Source organism: Eucyclogobius newberryi, unplaced genomic scaffold (assembly GCF_026437365.1).
Source record: "Eucyclogobius newberryi isolate DKJ021-1_F unplaced genomic scaffold, fEucNew1.0.hap1 SCAF_60, whole genome shotgun sequence".
Classification (NCBI taxonomy): domain Eukaryota; kingdom Metazoa; phylum Chordata; class Actinopteri; order Gobiiformes; family Gobiidae; genus Eucyclogobius; species Eucyclogobius newberryi.
Genome location: NW_027316279.1, coordinates 91,959 through 112,077, shown reverse-complemented (window position 1 = coordinate 112,077; position 20,119 = coordinate 91,959). Strand labels below are relative to the sequence as shown.

The window sequence follows — 20,119 nt, the reverse complement described above, 5'->3', positions numbered from 1 at the left end:
GAACCACTTGTGCTTCTTCATGCTCATAAGTGCTCCTCTTTGGGGTTTTCTTGTCAGCAACTTGTTCACGAATAGGAACTGTACGGCCAATATCAGGACTCCTGTGCCAAATGTAAGTCAAAAGTAGAGCTCAACCACAGCCATGATCTGTCTGCATTTTATAGAAAGTGCTTCATAGTTGGGGTGTTGTTCTGGCTTCACTATTTAGCATTGCACAATAGAATATATCAGCTTGTTTTCTCAGTAATATCACTCTGTCTCTAGACACTGACTCTTGGGCAGTGATGCTGGCTTTAAAATCGAAATACAAGAATTGTTTCTTTTTCAGTAATAAACTAAACTGAACTTTTACTTTGATCAATGTCCATGATATTGTATGGCTCTTGGCTCCATAAACACTGTTGTTGATGGCTTGCATGTAAATTGACACTCGTTGAAAAAAGAGGGTGGGACCATGACACACATTGGTTTGCAGTTTACAGTCAACTCAAGACAGTTCTAGGTTCCACCGAGATTTGAACTCGGATCACTGGATTCAAAGCCCAGAGTGCTAACCATTACACCATGGAACCATACAATGCAATACCGCCATGTAGGGTTGAATTTGATGAGGGTTGGTGATCAATCTGATATGATATATCACATGCAGTGTTTTTGATGTAGGGGAACCACGGGAAGTTCTTTTCGCATTAGGCAAGTCCAAATTCTGTCTACATGCCGGCATGAGTCATTAAAATTGTATGGTATAGTATTGTGTTTAATATCTTACAATAATTACATAGTAATACAACCGCCTGAACAGGGACTTGAACCCTGGACCCTCAGATTAAAAGTCTGATGCTCTACCGACTGAGCTATCCAGGCTCTGAGTGAGAAAGAGCCAAATGGAGCCTGGATCATTTCATAGCTGTGCATAACCTTTTTTGGGAACAGTGTTCTTTTGGCAGCAAATAAACTGGATCCAGAGTCTGACTCCCATGAGGCCTTGCATCTTTACAATGTCAATGACAATGTAATCCTTCAATGGGTACCAAAGACAGTTGCAAAAATGATTTTGAAGTTTCACAATGATTCAACTTGTTTGGCTGATCACTGGCTATGTATTTGATGTCTCTTGTTGGTCTGCATCGATAACTTTGTTGACGGCTTGTATGTAAATTGACTACACATTGAAGGCCCATTTGCAGAATGGCCATTACCACAGTCGTTGAAACCCTGAAAAGAAGGTGGGGCTATGGCATACGGTACTTATACTGGTCACATACCTTAGCCAGCACAACTCACCAGAGACGGCCAAGAAGACATCGGAAGAAGATCTGGAGTACAGCATGAGTCATTAAAATTGTATGGTATAGTATTGTGTTTAATATCTTACAATAATTACATAGTAATACAACCGCCTGAACAGGGACTTGAACCCTGGACTCTCAGATTAAAAGTCTGATGCTCTACCGACTGAGCTATCCAGGCTCTGAGTGAGACAGAGCCAAATGGAGCCTGGATCATTTCATAGCTGTGCATAACCTTTTTTGGGAACAGTGTTCTTTTAGCAGCAAATAAACTGGATCCAGAGTCTGACTCCCATGAGGCCTTGCATCTTTACAATGTCAATGACAATGTAATCCTTCAATGGGTACCAAAGACAGTTGCAAAAATGATTTTGAAGTTTCACAATGATTCAACTTGTTTGGCTGATCACTGGCTATGTATTTGATGTCTCTTGTTGGTCTGCATCGATAACTTTGTTGACGGCTTGTATGTAAATTGACTACAAATTGAAGGCCCATTTGCAGAATGTCCATTACCACAGTCGTTGAAACCCTGAAAAGAAGGTGGGGCTATGGCATACGGTACTTATACTGGTCACATACCTTAGCCAGCACAACTCACCAGAGACGGCCAAGAAGACATCGGAAGAAGATCTGGAGTACAGCAGCCACTTTGATAGGAATATCTGGATTCAGTGGAGTTCAACAGGAGCATTGACTTGTTTTTTTCAGTAAGTTCTACTTGTTGTGACCACCATTTAAGACATTGTGAAGCAAACACATTAAGACGACCTCAACTTGAGCCACTGTTGGCTTCTGCAATCATAAGTGCTTCTCTTTGGGGTTGTCTTGGTTGTGACTTTGGCCTCAATAACTGCAAGTATCTCAAGTTTTGAAAAATACCATGAAGTTTTCACTCTACCTGGTCATTCACATTACCCTGGCACAAGCACTGACTTGACTTTTGAATGCAGTAAGTGCTACTTGTTGGGGTAGTGTTGATGTCTTTGTCTGCATGCACTTTGAAATTACGTTCTGGAAAAGTTTGTTTAAACACCAGTTTCAGAGAGTCATTCTTATTTCCCTAACATGAGCATTGACTTGTCAATGAAATTCAGTAAGTGCTTTTTGTTGGGGGGCAGTTCCATATGACAAAAGCCTCCATTGGTAATGCAAAAGAAAAAGTCCTTGCTCCAAGATTACTTCAAATGGAACCACTTGTGCTTCTTCATGCTCATAAGTGCTCCTCTTTGGGGTTTTCTTGTCAGCAACTTGTTCACGAATAGGAACTGTACGGCCAATATCAGGACTCCTGTGCCAAATGTAAGTCAAAAGTAGAGCTCAACCACAGCCATGATCTGTCTGCATTTTATAGAAAGTGCTTCATAGTTGGGGTGTTGTTCTGGCTTCACTATTTAGCATTGCACAATAGAATATATCAGCTTGTTTTCTCAGTAATATCACTCTGTCTCTAGACACTGACTCTTGGGCAGTGATGCTGGCTTTAAAATCGAAATACAAGAATTGTTTCTTTTTCAGTAATAAACTAAACTGAACTTTTACTTTGATCAATGTCCATGATATTGTATGGCTCTTGGCTCCATAAACACTGTTGTTGATGGCTTGCATGTAAATTGACACTCGTTGAAATAAGAGGGTGGGACCATGGCACACATTGGTTTGCAGTTTACAGTCAACTCAAGACAGTTCTAGGTTCCACCGAGATTTGAACTCAGATCACTGGATTCAAAGCCCAGAGTGCTAACCATTACACCATGGAACCATACAATGCAATACCGCTATGTAGGATTGAATTTGATGAGGGTTGGTGATCAATCTGATATGATATATCACATGCAGTGTTTTTGATGTAGGGGAACCACGGGAAGTTCTTTTCGCATTAGGCAAGTCCAAATTCTGTCTACATGCCGGCATGAGTCATTAAAATTGTATGGTCTAGTATTGTGTTTAATATCTTACATAGTAAACAGGGACTTGAACCCTGGACCCTCAGATTAAAAGTCTGATGCTCTACCGACTGAGCTATCCAGGCTCTGAGTGAGACAGAGCCAAATGGAGCCTGGATCATTTCATAGCTGTGCATAACCTTTTTTGGGAACAGTGTTCTTTTAGCAGCAAATAAACTGGATCCAGAGTCTGACTCCCATGAGGCCTTGCATCTTTACAATGTCAATGACAATGTAATCCTTCAATGGGTACCAAAGACAGTTGCAAAAATGATTTTGAAGTTTCACAATGATTCAACTTGTTTGGCTGATCACTGGCTATGTATTTGATGTCTCTTGTTGGTCTGCATCGATAACTTTGTTGACGGCTTGTATGTAAATTGACTACAAATTGAAGGCCCATTTGCAGAATGTCCATTACCACAGTCGTTGAAACCCTGAAAAGAAGGTGGGGCTATGGCATACGGTACTTATACTGGTCACATACCTTAGCCAGCACAACTCACCAGAGACGGCCAAGAAGACATCGGAAGAAGATCTGGAGTACAGCAGCCACTTTGATAGGAATATCTGGATTCAGTGGAGTTCAACAGGAGCATTGACTTGTTTTTTTTCAGTAAGTTCTACTTGTTGTGACCACCATTTAAGACATTGTGAAGCAAACACATTAAGACGACCTCAACTTGAGCCACTGTTGGCTTCTGCAATCATAAGTGCTTCTCTTCGGGGTTGTCTTGGTTGTGACTTTGGCCTCAATAACTGCAAGTATCTCAAGTTTTGAAAAATACCATGAAGTTTTCACTCTACCTGGTCATTCACATTACCCTGGCACAAGCACTGACTTGACTTTTGAATGCAGTAAGTGCTACTTGTTGGGGTAGTGTTGATGTCTTTGTCTGCATGCACTTTGAAATTACGTTCTGGAAAAGTTTGTTTAAACACCAGTTTCAGAGAGTCATTCTTATTTCCCTAACATGAGCATTGACTTGTCAATGAAATTCAGTAAGTGCTTTTTGTTGGGGGGCAGTTCCATATGACAAAAGCCTCCATTGGTAATGCAAAAGAAAAAGTCCTTGCTCCAAGATTACTTCAAATGGAACCACTTGTGCTTCTTCATGCTCATAAGTGCTCCTCTTTGGGGTTTTCTTGTCAGCAACTTGTTCACGAATAGGAACTGTACGGCCAATATCAGGACTCCTGTGCCAAATGTAAGTCAAAAGTAGAGCTCAACCACAGCCATGATCTGTCTGCATTTTATAGAAAGTGCTTCATAGTTGGGGTGTTGTTCTGGCTTCACTATTTAGCATTGCACAATAGAATATATCAGCTTGTTTTCTCAGTAATATCACTCTGTCTCTAGACACTGACTCTTGGGCAGTGATGCTGGCTTTAAAATCGAAATACAAGAATTGTTTCTTTTTCAGTAATAAACTAAACTGAACTTTTACTTTGATCAATGTCCATGATATTGTATGGCTCTTGGCTCCATAAACACTGTTGTTGATGGCTTGCATGTAAATTGACACTCGTTGAAAAAAGAGGGTGGGACCATGACACACATTGGTTTGCAGTTTACAGTCAACTCAAGACAGTTCTAGGTTCCACCGAGATTTGAACTCGGATCACTGGATTCAAAGCCCAGAGTGCTAACCATTACACCATGGAACCATACAATGCAATACCGCCATGTAGGGTTGAATTTGATGAGGGTTGGTGATCAATCTGATATGATATATCACATGCAGTGTTTTTGATGTAGGGGAACCACGGGAAGTTCTTTTCGCATTAGGCAAGTCCAAATTCTGTCTACATGCCGGCATGAGTCATTAAAATTGTATGGTCTAATATTGTGTTTAATATCTTACAATAATTACATGATAATACAACCGCCTGAACAGGGACTTGAACCCTGGACCCTCAGATTAAAAGTCTGATGCTCTACCGACTGAGCTATCCAGGCTCTGAGTGAGACAGAGCCAAATGGAGCCTGGATCATTTCATAGCTGTGCATAACCTTTTTTGGGAACAGTGTTCTTTTAGCAGCAAATAAACTGGATCCAGAGTCTGACTCCCATGAGGCCTTGCATCTTTACAATGTCAATGACAATGTAATCCTTCAATGGGTACCAAAGACAGTTGCAAAAATGATTTTGAAGTTTCACAATGATTCAACTTGTTTGGCTGATCACTGGCTATGTATTTGATGTCTCTTGTTGGTCTGCATCGATAACTTTGTTGACGGCTTGTATGTAAATTGACTACAAATTGAAGGCCCATTTGCAGAATGTCCATTACCACAGTCGTTGAAACCCTGAAAAGAAGGTGGGGCTATGGCATACGGTACTTATACTGGTCACATACCTTAGCCAGCACAACTCACCAGAGACGGCCAAGAAGACATCGGAAGAAGATCTGGAGTACAGCAGCCACTTTGATAGGAATATCTGGATTCAGTGGAGTTCAACAGGAGCATTGACTTGTTTTTTTCAGTAAGTTCTACTTGTTGTGACCACCATTTAAGACATTGTGAAGCAAACACATTAAGACGACCTCAACTTGAGCCACTGTTGGCTTCTGCAATCATAAGTGCTTCTCTTCGGGGTTGTCTTGGTTGTGACTTTGGCCTCAATAACTGCAAGTATCTCAAGTTTTGAAAAATACCATGAAGTTTTCACTCTACCTGGTCATTCACATTACCCTGGCACAAGCACTGACTTGACTTTTGAATGCAGTAAGTGCTACTTGTTGGGGTAGTGTTGATGTCTTTGTCTGCATGCACTTTGAAATTACGTTCTGGAAAAGTTTGTTTAAACACCAGTTTCAGAGAGTCATTCTTATTTCCCTAACATGAGCATTGACTTGTCAATGAAATTCAGTAAGTGCTTTTTGTTGGGGGGCAGTTCCATATGACAAAAGCCTCCATTGGTAATGCAAAAGAAAAAGTCCTTGCTCCAAGATTACTTCAAATGGAACCACTTGTGCTTCTTCATGCTCATAAGTGCTCCTCTTTGGGGTTTTCTTGTCAGCAACTTGTTCACGAATAGGAACTGTACGGCCAATATCAGGACTCCTGTGCCAAATGTAAGTCAAAAGTAGAGCTCAACCACAGCCATGATCTGTCTGCATTTTATAGAAAGTGCTTCATAGTTGGGGTGTTGTTCTGGCTTCACTATTTAGCATTGCACAATAGAATATATCAGCTTGTTTTCTCAGTAATATCACTCTGTCTCTAGACACTGACTCTTGGGCAGTGATGCTGGCTTTAAAATCGAAATACAAGAATTGTTTCTTTTTCAGTAATAAACTAAACTGAACTTTTACTTTGATCAATGTCCATGATATTGTATGGCTCTTGGCTCCATAAACACTGTTGTTGATGGCTTGCATGTAAATTGACACTCGTTGAAAAAAGAGGGTGGGACCATGACACACATTGGTTTGCAGTTTACAGTCAACTCAAGACAGTTCTAGGTTCCACCGAGATTTGAACTCAGATCACTGGATTCAAAGCCCAGAGTGCTAACCATTACACCATGGAACCATACAATGCAATACCGCCATGTAGGGTTGAATTTGATGAGGGTTGGTGATCAATCTGATATGATATATCACATGCAGTGTTTTTGATGTAGGGGAACCACGGGAAGTTCTTTTCGCATTAGGCAAGTCCAAATTCTGTCTACATGCCGGCATGAGTCATTAAAATTGTATGGTCTAGTATTGTGTTTAATATCTTACAATAATTACATAGTAATACAACCGCTTGAACAGGGACTTGAACACTGGACCCTCAGATTAAAAGTCTGATGCTCTACCGACTGAGCTATCCAGGCTCTGAGTGAGACAGAGCCAAATGGAGCCTGGATCATTTCATAGCTGTGCATAACCTTTTTTGGGAACAGTGTTCTTTTAGCAGCAAATAAACTGGATCCAGAGTCTGACTCCCATGAGGCCTTGCATCTTTACAATGTCAATGACAATGTAATCCTTCAATGGGTACCAAAGACAGTTGCAAAAATGATTTTGAAGTTTCACAATGATTCAACTTGTTTGGCTGATCACTGGCTATGTATTTGATGTCTCTTGTTGGTCTGCATCGATAACTTTGTTGACGGCTTGTATGTAAATTGACTACACATTGAAGGCCCATTTTCAGAATGGCCATCACCACAGTCGTTGAAACCCTGAAAAGAAGGTGGGGCTATGGCATACGGTACTTATACTGGTCACATACCTTAGCCAGCACAACTCACCAGAGACGGCCAAGAAGACATCGGAAGAAGATCTGGAGTACAGCAGCCACTTTGATAGGAATATCTGGATTCAGTGGAGTTCAACAGGAGCATTGACTTGTTTTTTTTCAGTAAGTTCTACTTGTTGTGACCACCATTTAAGACATTGTGAAGCAAACACATTAAGACGACCTCAACTTGAGCCACTGTTGGCTTCTGCAATCATAAGTGCTTCTCTTCGGGGTTGTCTTGGTTGTGACTTTGGCCTCAATAACTGCAAGTATCTCAAGTTTTGAAAAATACCATGAAGTTTTCACTCTACCTGGTCATTCACATTACCCTGGCACAAGCACTGACTTGACTTTTGAATGCAGTAAGTGCTACTTGTTGGGGTAGTGTTGATGTCTTTGTCTGCATGCACTTTGAAATTACGTTCTGGAAAAGTTTGTTTAAACACCAGTTTCAGAGAGTCATTCTTATTTCCCTAACATGAGCATTGACTTGTCAATGAAATTCAGTAAGTGCTTTTTGTTGGGGGGCAGTTCCATATGACAAAAGCCTCCATTGGTAATGCAAAAGAAAAAGTCCTTGCTCCAAGATTACTTCAAATGGAACCACTTGTGCTTCTTCATGCTCATAAGTGCTCCTCTTTGGGGTTTTCTTGTCAGCAACTTGTTCACGAATAGGAACTGTACGGCCAATATCAGGACTCCTGTGCCAAATGTAAGTCAAAAGTAGAGCTCAACCACAGCCATGATCTGTCTGCATTTTATAGAAAGTGCTTCATAGTTGGGGTGTTGTTCTGGCTTCACTATTTAGCATTGCACAATAGAATATATCAGCTTGTTTTCTCAGTAATATCACTCTGTCTCTAGACACTGACTCTTGGGCAGTGATGCTGGCTTTAAAATCGAAATACAAGAATTGTTTCTTTTTCAGTAATAAACTAAACTGAACTTTTACTTTGATCAATGTCCATGATATTGTATGGCTCTTGGCTCCATAAACACTGTTGTTGACGGCTTGCATGTAAATTGACACTCGTTGAAAAAAGAGGGTGGGACCATGACACACATTGGTTTGCAGTTTACAGTCAACTCAAGACAGTTCTAGGTTCCACCGAGATTTGAACTCAGATCACTGGATTCAAAGCCCAGAGTGCTAACCATTACACCATGGAACCATACAATGCAATACCGCCATGTAGGGTTGAATTTGATGAGGGTTGGTGATCAATCTGATATGATATATCACATGCAGTGTTTTTGATGTAGGGGAACCACGGGAAGTTCTTTTCGCATTAGGCAAGTCCAAATTCTGTCTACATGCCGGCATGAGTCATTAAAATTGTATGGTCTAGTATTGTGTTTAATATCTTACAATAATTACATAGTAATACAACCGCTTGAACAGGGACTTGAACACTGGACCCTCAGATTAAAAGTCTGATGCTCTACCGACTGAGCTATCCAGGCTCTGAGTGAGACAGAGCCAAATGGAGCCTGGATCATTTCATAGCTGTGCATAACCTTTTTTGGGAACAGTGTTCTTTTAGCAGCAAATAAACTGGATCCAGAGTCTGACTCCCATGAGGCCTTGCATCTTTACAATGTCAATGACAATGTAATCCTTCAATGGGTACCAAAGACAGTTGCAAAAATGATTTTGAAGTTTCACAATGATTCAACTTGTTTGGCTGATCACTGGCTATGTATTTGATGTCTCTTGTTGGTCTGCATCGATAACTTTGTTGACGGCTTGTATGTAAATTGACTACACATTGAAGGCCCATTTTCAGAATGGCCATTACCACAGTCGTTGAAACCCTGAAAAGAAGGTGGGGCTATGGCATACGGTACTTATACTGGTCACATACCTTAGCCAGCACAACTCACCAGAGACGGCCAAGAAGACATCGGAAGAAGATCTGGAGTACAGCATGAGTCATTAAAATTGTATGGTATAGTATTGTGTTTAATATCTTACAATAATTACATAGTAATACAACCGCCTGAACAGGGACTTGAACCCTGGACTCTCAGATTAAAAGTCTGATGCTCTACCGACTGAGCTATCCAGGCTCTGAGTGAGACAGAGCCAAATGGAGCCTGGATCATTTCATAGCTGTGCATAACCTTTTTTGGGAACAGTGTTCTTTTAGCAGCAAATAAACTGGATCCAGAGTCTGACTCCCATGAGGCCTTGCATCTTTACAATGTCAATGACAATGTAATCCTTCAATGGGTACCAAAGACAGTTGCAAAAATGATTTTGAAGTTTCACAATGATTCAACTTGTTTGGCTGATCACTGGCTATGTATTTGATGTCTCTTGTTGGTCTGCATCGATAACTTTGTTGACGGCTTGTATGTAAATTGACTACAAATTGAAGGCCCATTTGCAGAATGTCCATTACCACAGTCGTTGAAACCCTGAAAAGAAGGTGGGGCTATGGCATACGGTACTTATACTGGTCACATACCTTAGCCAGCACAACTCACCAGAGACGGCCAAGAAGACATCGGAAGAAGATCTGGAGTACAGCAGCCACTTTGATAGGAATATCTGGATTCAGTGGAGTTCAACAGGAGCATTGACTTGTTTTTTTTCAGTAAGTTCTACTTGTTGTGACCACCATTTAAGACATTGTGAAGCAAACACATTAAGACGACCTCAACTTGAGCCACTGTTGGCTTCTGCAATCATAAGTGCTTCTCTTCGGGGTTGTCTTGGTTGTGACTTTGGCCTCAATAACTGCAAGTATCTCAAGTTTTGAAAAATACCATGAAGTTTTCACTCTACCTGGTCATTCACATTACCCTGGCACAAGCACTGACTTGACTTTTGAATGCAGTAAGTGCTACTTGTTGGGGTAGTGTTGATGTCTTTGTCTGCATGCACTTTGAAATTACGTTCTGGAAAAGTTTGTTTAAACACCAGTTTCAGAGAGTCATTCTTATTTCCCTAACATGAGCATTGACTTGTCAATGAAATTCAGTAAGTGCTTTTTGTTGGGGGGCAGTTCCATATGACAAAAGCCTCCATTGGTAATGCAAAAGAAAAAGTCCTTGCTCCAAGATTACTTCAAATGGAACCACTTGTGCTTCTTCATGCTCATAAGTGCTCCTCTTTGGGGTTTTCTTGTCAGCAACTTGTTCACGAATAGGAACTGTACGGCCAATATCAGGACTCCTGTGCCAAATGTAAGTCAAAAGTAGAGCTCAACCACAGCCATGATCTGTCTGCATTTTATAGAAAGTGCTTCATAGTTGGGGTGTTGTTCTGGCTTCACTATTTAGCATTGCACAATAGAATATATCAGCTTGTTTTCTCAGTAATATCACTCTGTCTCTAGACACTGACTCTTGGGCAGTGATGCTGGCTTTAAAATCGAAATACAAGAATTGTTTCTTTTTCAGTAATAAACTAAACTGAACTTTTACTTTGATCAATGTCCATGATATTGTATGGCTCTTGGCTCCATAAACACTGTTGTTGATGGCTTGCATGTAAATTGACACTCGTTGAAAAAAGAGGGTGGGACCATGACACACATTGGTTTGCAGTTTACAGTCAACTCAAGACAGTTCTAGGTTCCACCGAGATTTGAACTCGGATCACTGGATTCAAAGCCCAGAGTGCTAACCATTACACCATGGAACCATACAATGCAATACCGCCATGTAGGGTTGAATTTGATGAGGGTTGGTGATCAATCTGATATGATATATCACATGCAGTGTTTTTGATGTAGGGGAACCACGGGAAGTTCTTTTCGCATTAGGCAAGTCCAAATTCTGTCTACATGCCGGCATGAGTCATTAAAATTGTATGGTCTAATATTGTGTTTAATATCTTACAATAATTACATGGTAATACAACCGCCTGAACAGGGACTTGAACCCTGGACCCTCAGATTAAAAGTCTGATGCTCTACCGACTGAGCTATCCAGGCTCTGAGTGAGACAGAGCCAAATGGAGCCTGGATCATTTCATAGCTGTGCATAACCTTTTTTGGGAACAGTGTTCTTTTAGCAGCAAATAAACTGGATCCAGAGTCTGACTCCCATGAGGCCTTGCATCTTTACAATGTCAATGACAATGTAATCCTTCAATGGGTACCAAAGACAGTTGCAAAAATGATTTGGAAGTTTCACAATGATTCAACTTGTTTGGCTGATCACTGGCTATGTATTTGATGTCTCTTGTTGGTCTGCATCGATAACTTTGTTGACGGCTTGTATGTAAATTGACTACACATTGAAGGCCCATTTTCAGAATGGCCATTACCACAGTCTGGTGATCAATCTGATATGATATATCACATGCAGTGTTTTTGATGTAGGGGAACCACGGGAAGTTCTTTTCGCATTAGGCAAGTCCAAATTCTGTCTACATGCCGGCATGAGTCATTAAAATTGTATGGTCTAGTATTGTGTTTAATATCTTACAATAATTACATAGTAATACAACAGCCTGAACAGGGACTTGAACCCTGGACCCTCAGATTAAAAGTCTGATGCTCTACCGACTGAGCTATCCAGGCTCTGAGTGAGACAGAGCCAAATGGAGCCTGGATCATTTCATAGCTGTGCATAACCTTTTTTGGGAACAGTGTTCTTTTAGCAGCAAATAAACTGGATCCAGAGTCTGACTCCCATGAGGCCTTGCATCTTTACAATGTCAATGACAATGTAATCCTTCAATGGGTACCAAAGACAGTTGCAAAAATGATTTGGAAGTTTCACAATGATTCAACTTGTTTGGCTGATCACTGGCTATGTATTTGATGTCTCTTGTTGGTCTGCATCGATAACTTTGTTGACGGCTTGTATGTAAATTGACTACACATTGAAGGCCCATTTTCAGAATGGCCATTACCACAGTCGTTGAAACCCTGAAAAGAAGGTGGGGCTATGGCATACGGTACTTATACTGGTCACATACCTTAGCCAGCACAACTCACCAGAGACGGCCAAGAAGACATCGGAAGAAGATCTGGAGTACAGCAGCCACTTTGATAGGAATATCTGGATTCAGTGGAGTTCAACAGGAGCATTGACTTGTTTTTTTCAGTAAGTTCTACTTGTTGTGACCACCATTTAAGACATTGTGAAGCAAACACATTAAGACGACCTCAACTTGAGCCACTGTTGGCTTCTGCAATCATAAGTGCTTCTCTTTGGGGTTGTCTTGGTTGTGACTTTGGCCTCAATAACTGCAAGTATCTCAAGTTTTGAAAAATACCATGAAGTTTTCACTCTACCTGGTCATTCACATTACCCTGGCACAAGCACTGACTTGACTTTTGAATGCAGTAAGTGCTACTTGTTGGGGTAGTGTTGATGTCTTTGTCTGCATGCACTTTGAAATTACGTTCTGGAAAAGTTTGTTTAAACACCAGTTTCAGAGAGTCATTCTTATTTCCCTAACATGAGCATTGACTTGTCAATGAAATTCAGTAAGTGCTTTTTGTTGGGGGGCAGTTCCATATGACAAAAGCCTCCATTGGTAATGCAAAAGAAAAAGTCCTTGCTCCAAGATTACTTCAAATGGAACCACTTGTGCTTCTTCATGCTCATAAGTGCTCCTCTTTGGGGTTTTCTTGTCAGCAACTTGTTCACGAATAGGAACTGTACGGCCAATATCAGGACTCCTGTGCCAAATGTAAGTCAAAAGTAGAGCTCAACCACAGCCATGATCTGTCTGCATTTTATAGAAAGTGCTTCATAGTTGGGGTGTTGTTCTGGCTTCACTATTTAGCATTGCACAATAGAATATATCAGCTTGTTTTCTCAGTAATATCACTCTGTCTCTAGACACTGACTCTTGGGCAGTGATGCTGGCTTTAAAATCGAAATACAAGAATTGTTTCTTTTTCAGTAATAAACTAAACTGAACTTTTACTTTGATCAATGTCCATGATATTGTATGGCTCTTGGCTCCATAAACACTGTTGTTGATGGCTTGCATGTAAATTGACACTCGTTGAAAAAAGAGTGTGGGACCATGGCACACATTGGTTTGCAGTTTACAGTCAACTCAAGACAGTTCTAGGTTCCACCGAGATTTGAACTCGGATCACTGGATTCAAAGCCCAGAGTGCTAACCATTACACCATGGAACCATACAATGCAATACCGCCATGTAGGGTTGAATTTGATGAGGGTTGGTGATCAATCTGATATGATATATCACATGCAGTGTTTTTGATGTAGGGGAACCACGGGAAGTTCTTTTCGCATTAGGCAAGTCCAAATTCTGTCTACATGCCGGCATGAGTCATTAAAATTGTATGGTCTAGTATTGTGTTTAATATCTTACAATAATTACATAGTAATACAACCGCTTGAACAGGGACTTGAACACTGGACCCTCAGATTAAAAGTCTGATGCTCTACCGACTGAGCTATCCAGGCTCTGAGTGAGACAGAGCCAAATGGAGCCTGGATCATTTCATAGCTGTGCATAACCTTTTTTGGGAACAGTGTTCTTTTAGCAGCAAATAAACTGGATCCAGAGTCTGACTCCCATGAGGCCTTGCATCTTTACAATGTCAATGACAATGTAATCCTTCAATGGGTACCAAAGACAGTTGCAAAAATGATTTTGAAGTTTCACAATGATTCAACTTGTTTGGCTGATCACTGGCTATGTATTTGATGTCTCTTGTTGGTCTGCATCGATAACTTTGTTGACGGCTTGTATGTAAATTGACTACACATTGAAGGCCCATTTTCAGAATGGCCATCACCACAGTCGTTGAAACCCTGAAAAGAAGGTGGGGCTATGGCATACGGTACTTATACTGGTCACATACCTTAGCCAGCACAACTCACCAGAGACGGCCAAGAAGACATCGGAAGAAGATCTGGAGTACAGCAGCCACTTTGATAGGAATATCTGGATTCAGTGGAGTTCAACAGGAGCATTGACTTGTTTTTTTTCAGTAAGTTCTACTTGTTGTGACCACCATTTAAGACATTGTGAAGCAAACACATTAAGACGACCTCAACTTGAGCCACTGTTGGCTTCTGCAATCATAAGTGCTTCTCTTCGGGGTTGTCTTGGTTGTGACTTTGGCCTCAATAACTGCAAGTATCTCAAGTTTTGAAAAATACCATGAAGTTTTCACTCTACCTGGTCATTCACATTACCCTGGCACAAGCACTGACTTGACTTTTGAATGCAGTAAGTGCTACTTGTTGGGGTAGTGTTGATGTCTTTGTCTGCATGCACTTTGAAATTACGTTCTGGAAAAGTTTGTTTAAACACCAGTTTCAGAGAGTCATTCTTATTTCCCTAACATGAGCATTGACTTGTCAATGAAATTCAGTAAGTGCTTTTTGTTGGGGGGCAGTTCCATATGACAAAAGCCTCCATTGGTAATGCAAAAGAAAAAGTCCTTGCTCCAAGATTACTTCAAATGGAACCACTTGTGCTTCTTCATGCTCATAAGTGCTCCTCTTTGGGGTTTTCTTGTCAGCAACTTGTTCACGAATAGGAACTGTACGGCCAATATCAGGACTCCTGTGCCAAATGTAAGTCAAAAGTAGAGCTCAACCACAGCCATGATCTGTCTGCATTTTATAGAAAGTGCTTCATAGTTGGGGTGTTGTTCTGGCTTCACTATTTAGCATTGCACAATAGAATATATCAGCTTGTTTTCTCAGTAATATCACTCTGTCTCTAGACACTGACTCTTGGGCAGTGATGCTGGCTTTAAAATCGAAATACAAGAATTGTTTCTTTTTCAGTAATAAACTAAACTGAACTTTTACTTTGATCAATGTCCATGATATTGTATGGCTCTTGGCTCCATAAACACTGTTGTTGACGGCTTGCATGTAAATTGACACTCGTTGAAAAAAGAGGGTGGGACCATGACACACATTGGTTTGCAGTTTACAGTCAACTCAAGACAGTTCTAGGTTCCACCGAGATTTGAACTCAGATCACTGGATTCAAAGCCCAGAGTGCTAACCATTACACCATGGAACCATACAATGCAATACCGCCATGTAGGGTTGAATTTGATGAGGGTTGGTGATCAATCTGATATGATATATCACATGCAGTGTTTTTGATGTAGGGGAACCACGGGAAGTTCTTTTCGCATTAGGCAAGTCCAAATTCTGTCTACATGCCGGCATGAGTCATTAAAATTGTATGGTCTAGTATTGTGTTTAATATCTTACAATAATTACATAGTAATACAACCGCTTGAACAGGGACTTGAACACTGGACCCTCAGATTAAAAGTCTGATGCTCTACCGACTGAGCTATCCAGGCTCTGAGTGAGACAGAGCCAAATGGAGCCTGGATCATTTCATAGCTGTGCATAACCTTTTTTGGGAACAGTGTTCTTTTAGCAGCAAATAAACTGGATCCAGAGTCTGACTCCCATGAGGCCTTGCATCTTTACAATGTCAATGACAATGTAATCCTTCAATGGGTACCAAAGACAGTTGCAAAAATGATTTTGAAGTTTCACAATGATTCAACTTGTTTGGCTGATCACTGGCTATGTATTTGATGTCTCTTGTTGGTCTGCATCGATAACTTTGTTGACGGCTTGTATGTAAATTGACTACACATTGAAGGCCCATTTTCAGAATGGCCATTACCACAGTCGTTGAAACCCTGAAAAGAAGGTGGGGCTATGGCATACGGTACTTATACTGGTCACATACCTTAGCCAGCACAACTCACCAGAGACGGCCAAGAAGACATCGGAAGAAGATCTGGAGTACAGCATGAGTCATTAAAATTGTATGGTATAGTATTGTGTTTAATATCTTACAATAATTACATAGTAATACAACCGCCTGAACAGGGACTTGAACCCTGGACTCTCAGATTAAAAGTCTGATGCTCTACCGACTGAGCTATCCAGGCTCTGAGTGAGACAGAGCCAAATGGAGCCTGGATCATTTCATAGCTGTGCATAACCTTTTTTGGGAACAGTGTTCTTTTAGCAGCAAATAAACTGGATCCAGAGTCTGACTCCCATGAGGCCTTGCATCTTTACAATGTCAATGACAATGTAATCCTTCAATGGGTACCAAAGACAGTTGCAAAAATGATTTTGAAGTTTCACAATGATTCAACTTGTTTGGCTGATCACTGGCTATGTATTTGATGTCTCTTGTTGGTCTGCATCGATAACTTTGTTGACGGCTTGTATGTAAATTGACTACAAATTGAAGGCCCATTTGCAGAATGTCCATTACCACAGTCGTTGAAACCCTGAAAAGAAGGTGGGGCTATGGCATACGGTACTTATACTGGTCACATACCTTAGCCAGCACAACTCACCAGAGACGGCCAAGAAGACATCGGAAGAAGATCTGGAGTACAGCAGCCACTTTGATAGGAATATCTGGATTCAGTGGAGTTCAACAGGAGCATTGACTTGTTTTTTTTCAGTAAGTTCTACTTGTTGTGACCACCATTTAAGACATTGTGAAGCAAACACATTAAGACGACCTCAACTTGAGCCACTGTTGGCTTCTGCAATCATAAGTGCTTCTCTTCGGGGTTGTCTTGGTTGTGACTTTGGCCTCAATAACTGCAAGTATCTCAAGTTTTGAAAAATACCATGAAGTTTTCACTCTACCTGGTCATTCACATTACCCTGGCACAAGCACTGACTTGACTTTTGAATGCAGTAAGTGCTACTTGTTGGGGTAGTGTTGATGTCTTTGTCTGCATGCACTTTGAAATTACGTTCTGGAAAAGTTTGTTTAAACACCAGTTTCAGAGAGTCATTCTTATTTCCCTAACATGAGCATTGACTTGTCAATGAAATTCAGTAAGTGCTTTTTGTTGGGGGGCAGTTCCATATGACAAAAGCCTCCATTGGTAATGCAAAAGAAAAAGTCCTTGCTCCAAGATTACTTCAAATGGAACCACTTGTGCTTCTTCATGCTCATAAGTGCTCCTCTTTGGGGTTTTCTTGTCAGCAACTTGTTCACGAATAGGAACTGTACGGCCAATATCAGGACTCCTGTGCCAAATGTAAGTCAAAAGTAGAGCTCAACCACAGCCATGATCTGTCTGCATTTTATAGAAAGTGCTTCATAGTTGGGGTGTTGTTCTGGCTTCACTATTTAGCATTGCACAATAGAATATATCAGCTTGTTTTCTCAGTAATATCACTCTGTCTCTAGACACTGACTCTTGGGCAGTGATGCTGGCTTTAAAATCGAAATACAAGAATTGTTTCTTTTTCAGTAATAAACTAAACTGAACTTTTACTTTGATCAATGTCCATGATATTGTATGGCTCTTGGCTCCATAAACACTGTTGTTGATGGCTTGCATGTAAATTGACACTCGTTGAAAAAAGAGGGTGGGACCATGACACACATTGGTTTGCAGTTTACAGTCAACTCAAGACAGTTCTAGGTTCCACCGAGATTTGAACTCGGATCACTGGATTCAAAGCCCAGAGTGCTAACCATTACACCATGGAACCATACAATGCAATACCGCCATGTAGGGTTGAATTTGATGAGGGTTGGTGATCAATCTGATATGATATATCACATGCAGTGTTTTTGATGTAGGGGAACCACGGGAAGTTCTTTTCGCATTAGGCAAGTCCAAATTCTGTCTACATGCCGGCATGAGTCATTAAAATTGTATGGTCTAATATTGTGTTTAATATCTTACAATAATTACATGGTAATACAACCGCCTGAACAGGGACTTGAACCCTGGACCCTCAGATTAAAAGTCTGATGCTCTACCGACTGAGCTATCCAGGCTCTGAGTGAGACAGAGCCAAATGGAGCCTGGATCATTTCATAGCTGTGCATAACCTTTTTTGGGAACAGTGTTCTTTTAGCAGCAAATAAACTGGATCCAGAGTCTGACTCCCATGAGGCCTTGCATCTTTACAATGTCAATGACAATGTAATCCTTCAATGGGTACCAAAGACAGTTGCAAAAATGATTTGGAAGTTTCACAATGATTCAACTTGTTTGGCTGATCACTGGCTATGTATTTGATGTCTCTTGTTGGTCTGCATCGATAACTTTGTTGACGGCTTGTATGTAAATTGACTACACATTGAAGGCCCATTTTCAGAATGGCCATTACCACAGTCTGGTGATCAATCTGATATGATATATCACATGCAGTGTTTTTGATGTAGGGGAACCACGGGAAGTTCTTTTCGCATTAGGCAAGTCCAAATTCTGTCTACATGCCGGCATGAGTCATTAAAATTGTATGGTCTAGTATTGTGTTTAATATCTTACAATAATTACATAGTAATACAACAGCCTGAACAGGGACTTGAACCCTGGACCCTCAGATTAAAAGTCTGATGCTCTACCGACTGAGCTATCCAGGCTCTGAGTGAGACAGAGCCAAATGGAGCCTGGATCATTTCATAGCTGTGCATAACCTTTTTTGGGAACAGTGTTCTTTTAGCAGCAAATAAACTGGATCCAGAGTCTGACTCCCATGAGGCCTTGCATCTTTACAATGTCAATGACAATGTAATCCTTCAATGGGTACCAAAGACAGTTGCAAAAATGATTTGGAAGTTTCACAATGATTCAACTTGTTTGGCTGATCACTGGCTATGTATTTGATGTCTCTTGTTGGTCTGCATCGATAACTTTGTTGACGGCTTGTATGTAAATTGACTACACATTGAAGGCCCATTTTCAGAATGGCCATTACCACAGTCGTTGAAACCCTGAAAAGAAGGTGGGGCTATGGCATACGGTACTTATACTGGTCACATACCTTAGCCAGCACAACTCACCAGAGACGGCCAAGAAGACATCGGAAGAAGATCTGGAGTACAGCAGCCACTTTGATAGGAATATCTGGATTCAGTGGAGTTCAACAGGAGCATTGACTTGTTTTTTTCAGTAAGTTCTACTTGTTGTGACCACCATTTAAGACATTGTGAAGCAAACACATTAAGACGACCTCAACTTGAGCCACTGTTGGCTTCTGCAATCATAAGTGCTTCTCTTTGGGGTTGTCTTGGTTGTGACTTTGGCCTCAATAACTGCAAGTATCTCAAGTTTTGAAAAATACCATGAAGTTTTCACTCTACCTGGTCATTCACATTACCCTGGCACAAGCACTGACTTGACTTTTGAATGCAGTAAGTGCTACTTGTTGGGGTAGTGTTGATGTCTTTGTCTGCATGCACTTTGAAATTACGTTCTGGAAAAGTTTGTTTAAACACCAGTTTCAGAGAGTCATTCTTATTTCCCTAACATGAGCATTGACTTGTCAATGAAATTCAGTAAGTGCTTTTTGTTGGGGGGCAGTTCCATATGACAAAAGCCTCCATTGGTAATGCAAAAGAAAAAGTCCTTGCTCCAAGATTACTTCAAATGGAACCACTTGTGCTTCTTCATGCTCATAAGTGCTCCTCTTTGGGGTTTTCTTGTCAGCAACTTGTTCACGAATAGGAACTGTACGGCCAATATCAGGACTCCTGTGCCAAATGTAAGTCAAAAGTAGAGCTCAACCACAGCCATGATCTGTCTGCATTTTATAGAAAGTGCTTCATAGTTGGGGTGTTGTTCTGGCTTCACTATTTAGCATTGCACAATAGAATATATCAGCTTGTTTTCTCAGTAATATCACTCTGTCTCTAGACACTGACTCTTGGG

At 40.8% G+C, this 20,119-nt stretch overlaps 15 non-coding genes across 15 annotated transcripts; all 15 read right to left on the bottom strand.

The window, feature by feature from the left end:
* Positions 1 to 500: 500 nt before the first annotated feature.
* trnaq-uug (transfer RNA glutamine (anticodon UUG)) lies at positions 501 to 572 on the bottom strand. Its single transcript has one exon. It is a non-coding gene; the product is annotated as a tRNA-Gln (tRNA).
* A 219-nt stretch (positions 573 to 791) lies between these two features.
* Positions 792 to 864, bottom strand: trnak-uuu (transfer RNA lysine (anticodon UUU)). The gene has a single exon. It is a non-coding gene; the product is annotated as a tRNA-Lys (tRNA).
* A 2,115-nt stretch (positions 865 to 2,979) lies between these two features.
* Positions 2,980 to 3,051, bottom strand: trnaq-uug (transfer RNA glutamine (anticodon UUG)). Its single transcript has one exon. It is a non-coding gene; the product is annotated as a tRNA-Gln (tRNA).
* Positions 3,052 to 4,831: 1,780 nt separating this feature from the next.
* Positions 4,832 to 4,903, bottom strand: trnaq-uug (transfer RNA glutamine (anticodon UUG)). Its single transcript has one exon. It is a non-coding gene; the product is annotated as a tRNA-Gln (tRNA).
* Positions 4,904 to 5,122: 219 nt separating this feature from the next.
* Positions 5,123 to 5,195, bottom strand: trnak-uuu (transfer RNA lysine (anticodon UUU)). The gene has a single exon. It is a non-coding gene; the product is annotated as a tRNA-Lys (tRNA).
* A 1,509-nt stretch (positions 5,196 to 6,704) lies between these two features.
* Positions 6,705 to 6,776, bottom strand: trnaq-uug (transfer RNA glutamine (anticodon UUG)). Its single transcript has one exon. It is a non-coding gene; the product is annotated as a tRNA-Gln (tRNA).
* Positions 6,777 to 8,578: 1,802 nt separating this feature from the next.
* Positions 8,579 to 8,650, bottom strand: trnaq-uug (transfer RNA glutamine (anticodon UUG)). The gene has a single exon. It is a non-coding gene; the product is annotated as a tRNA-Gln (tRNA).
* A 2,408-nt stretch (positions 8,651 to 11,058) lies between these two features.
* On the bottom strand, positions 11,059 to 11,130 carry trnaq-uug (transfer RNA glutamine (anticodon UUG)). The gene has a single exon. It is a non-coding gene; the product is annotated as a tRNA-Gln (tRNA).
* A 219-nt stretch (positions 11,131 to 11,349) lies between these two features.
* trnak-uuu (transfer RNA lysine (anticodon UUU)) lies at positions 11,350 to 11,422 on the bottom strand. The gene has a single exon. It is a non-coding gene; the product is annotated as a tRNA-Lys (tRNA).
* A 518-nt stretch (positions 11,423 to 11,940) lies between these two features.
* On the bottom strand, positions 11,941 to 12,013 carry trnak-uuu (transfer RNA lysine (anticodon UUU)). The gene has a single exon. It is a non-coding gene; the product is annotated as a tRNA-Lys (tRNA).
* A 1,509-nt stretch (positions 12,014 to 13,522) lies between these two features.
* Positions 13,523 to 13,594, bottom strand: trnaq-uug (transfer RNA glutamine (anticodon UUG)). The gene has a single exon. It is a non-coding gene; the product is annotated as a tRNA-Gln (tRNA).
* A 1,802-nt stretch (positions 13,595 to 15,396) lies between these two features.
* Positions 15,397 to 15,468, bottom strand: trnaq-uug (transfer RNA glutamine (anticodon UUG)). The gene has a single exon. It is a non-coding gene; the product is annotated as a tRNA-Gln (tRNA).
* A 2,408-nt stretch (positions 15,469 to 17,876) lies between these two features.
* On the bottom strand, positions 17,877 to 17,948 carry trnaq-uug (transfer RNA glutamine (anticodon UUG)). Its single transcript has one exon. It is a non-coding gene; the product is annotated as a tRNA-Gln (tRNA).
* A 219-nt stretch (positions 17,949 to 18,167) lies between these two features.
* Positions 18,168 to 18,240, bottom strand: trnak-uuu (transfer RNA lysine (anticodon UUU)). Its single transcript has one exon. It is a non-coding gene; the product is annotated as a tRNA-Lys (tRNA).
* Positions 18,241 to 18,758: 518 nt separating this feature from the next.
* trnak-uuu (transfer RNA lysine (anticodon UUU)) lies at positions 18,759 to 18,831 on the bottom strand. Its single transcript has one exon. It is a non-coding gene; the product is annotated as a tRNA-Lys (tRNA).
* Positions 18,832 to 20,119: the final 1,288 nt, after the last annotated feature.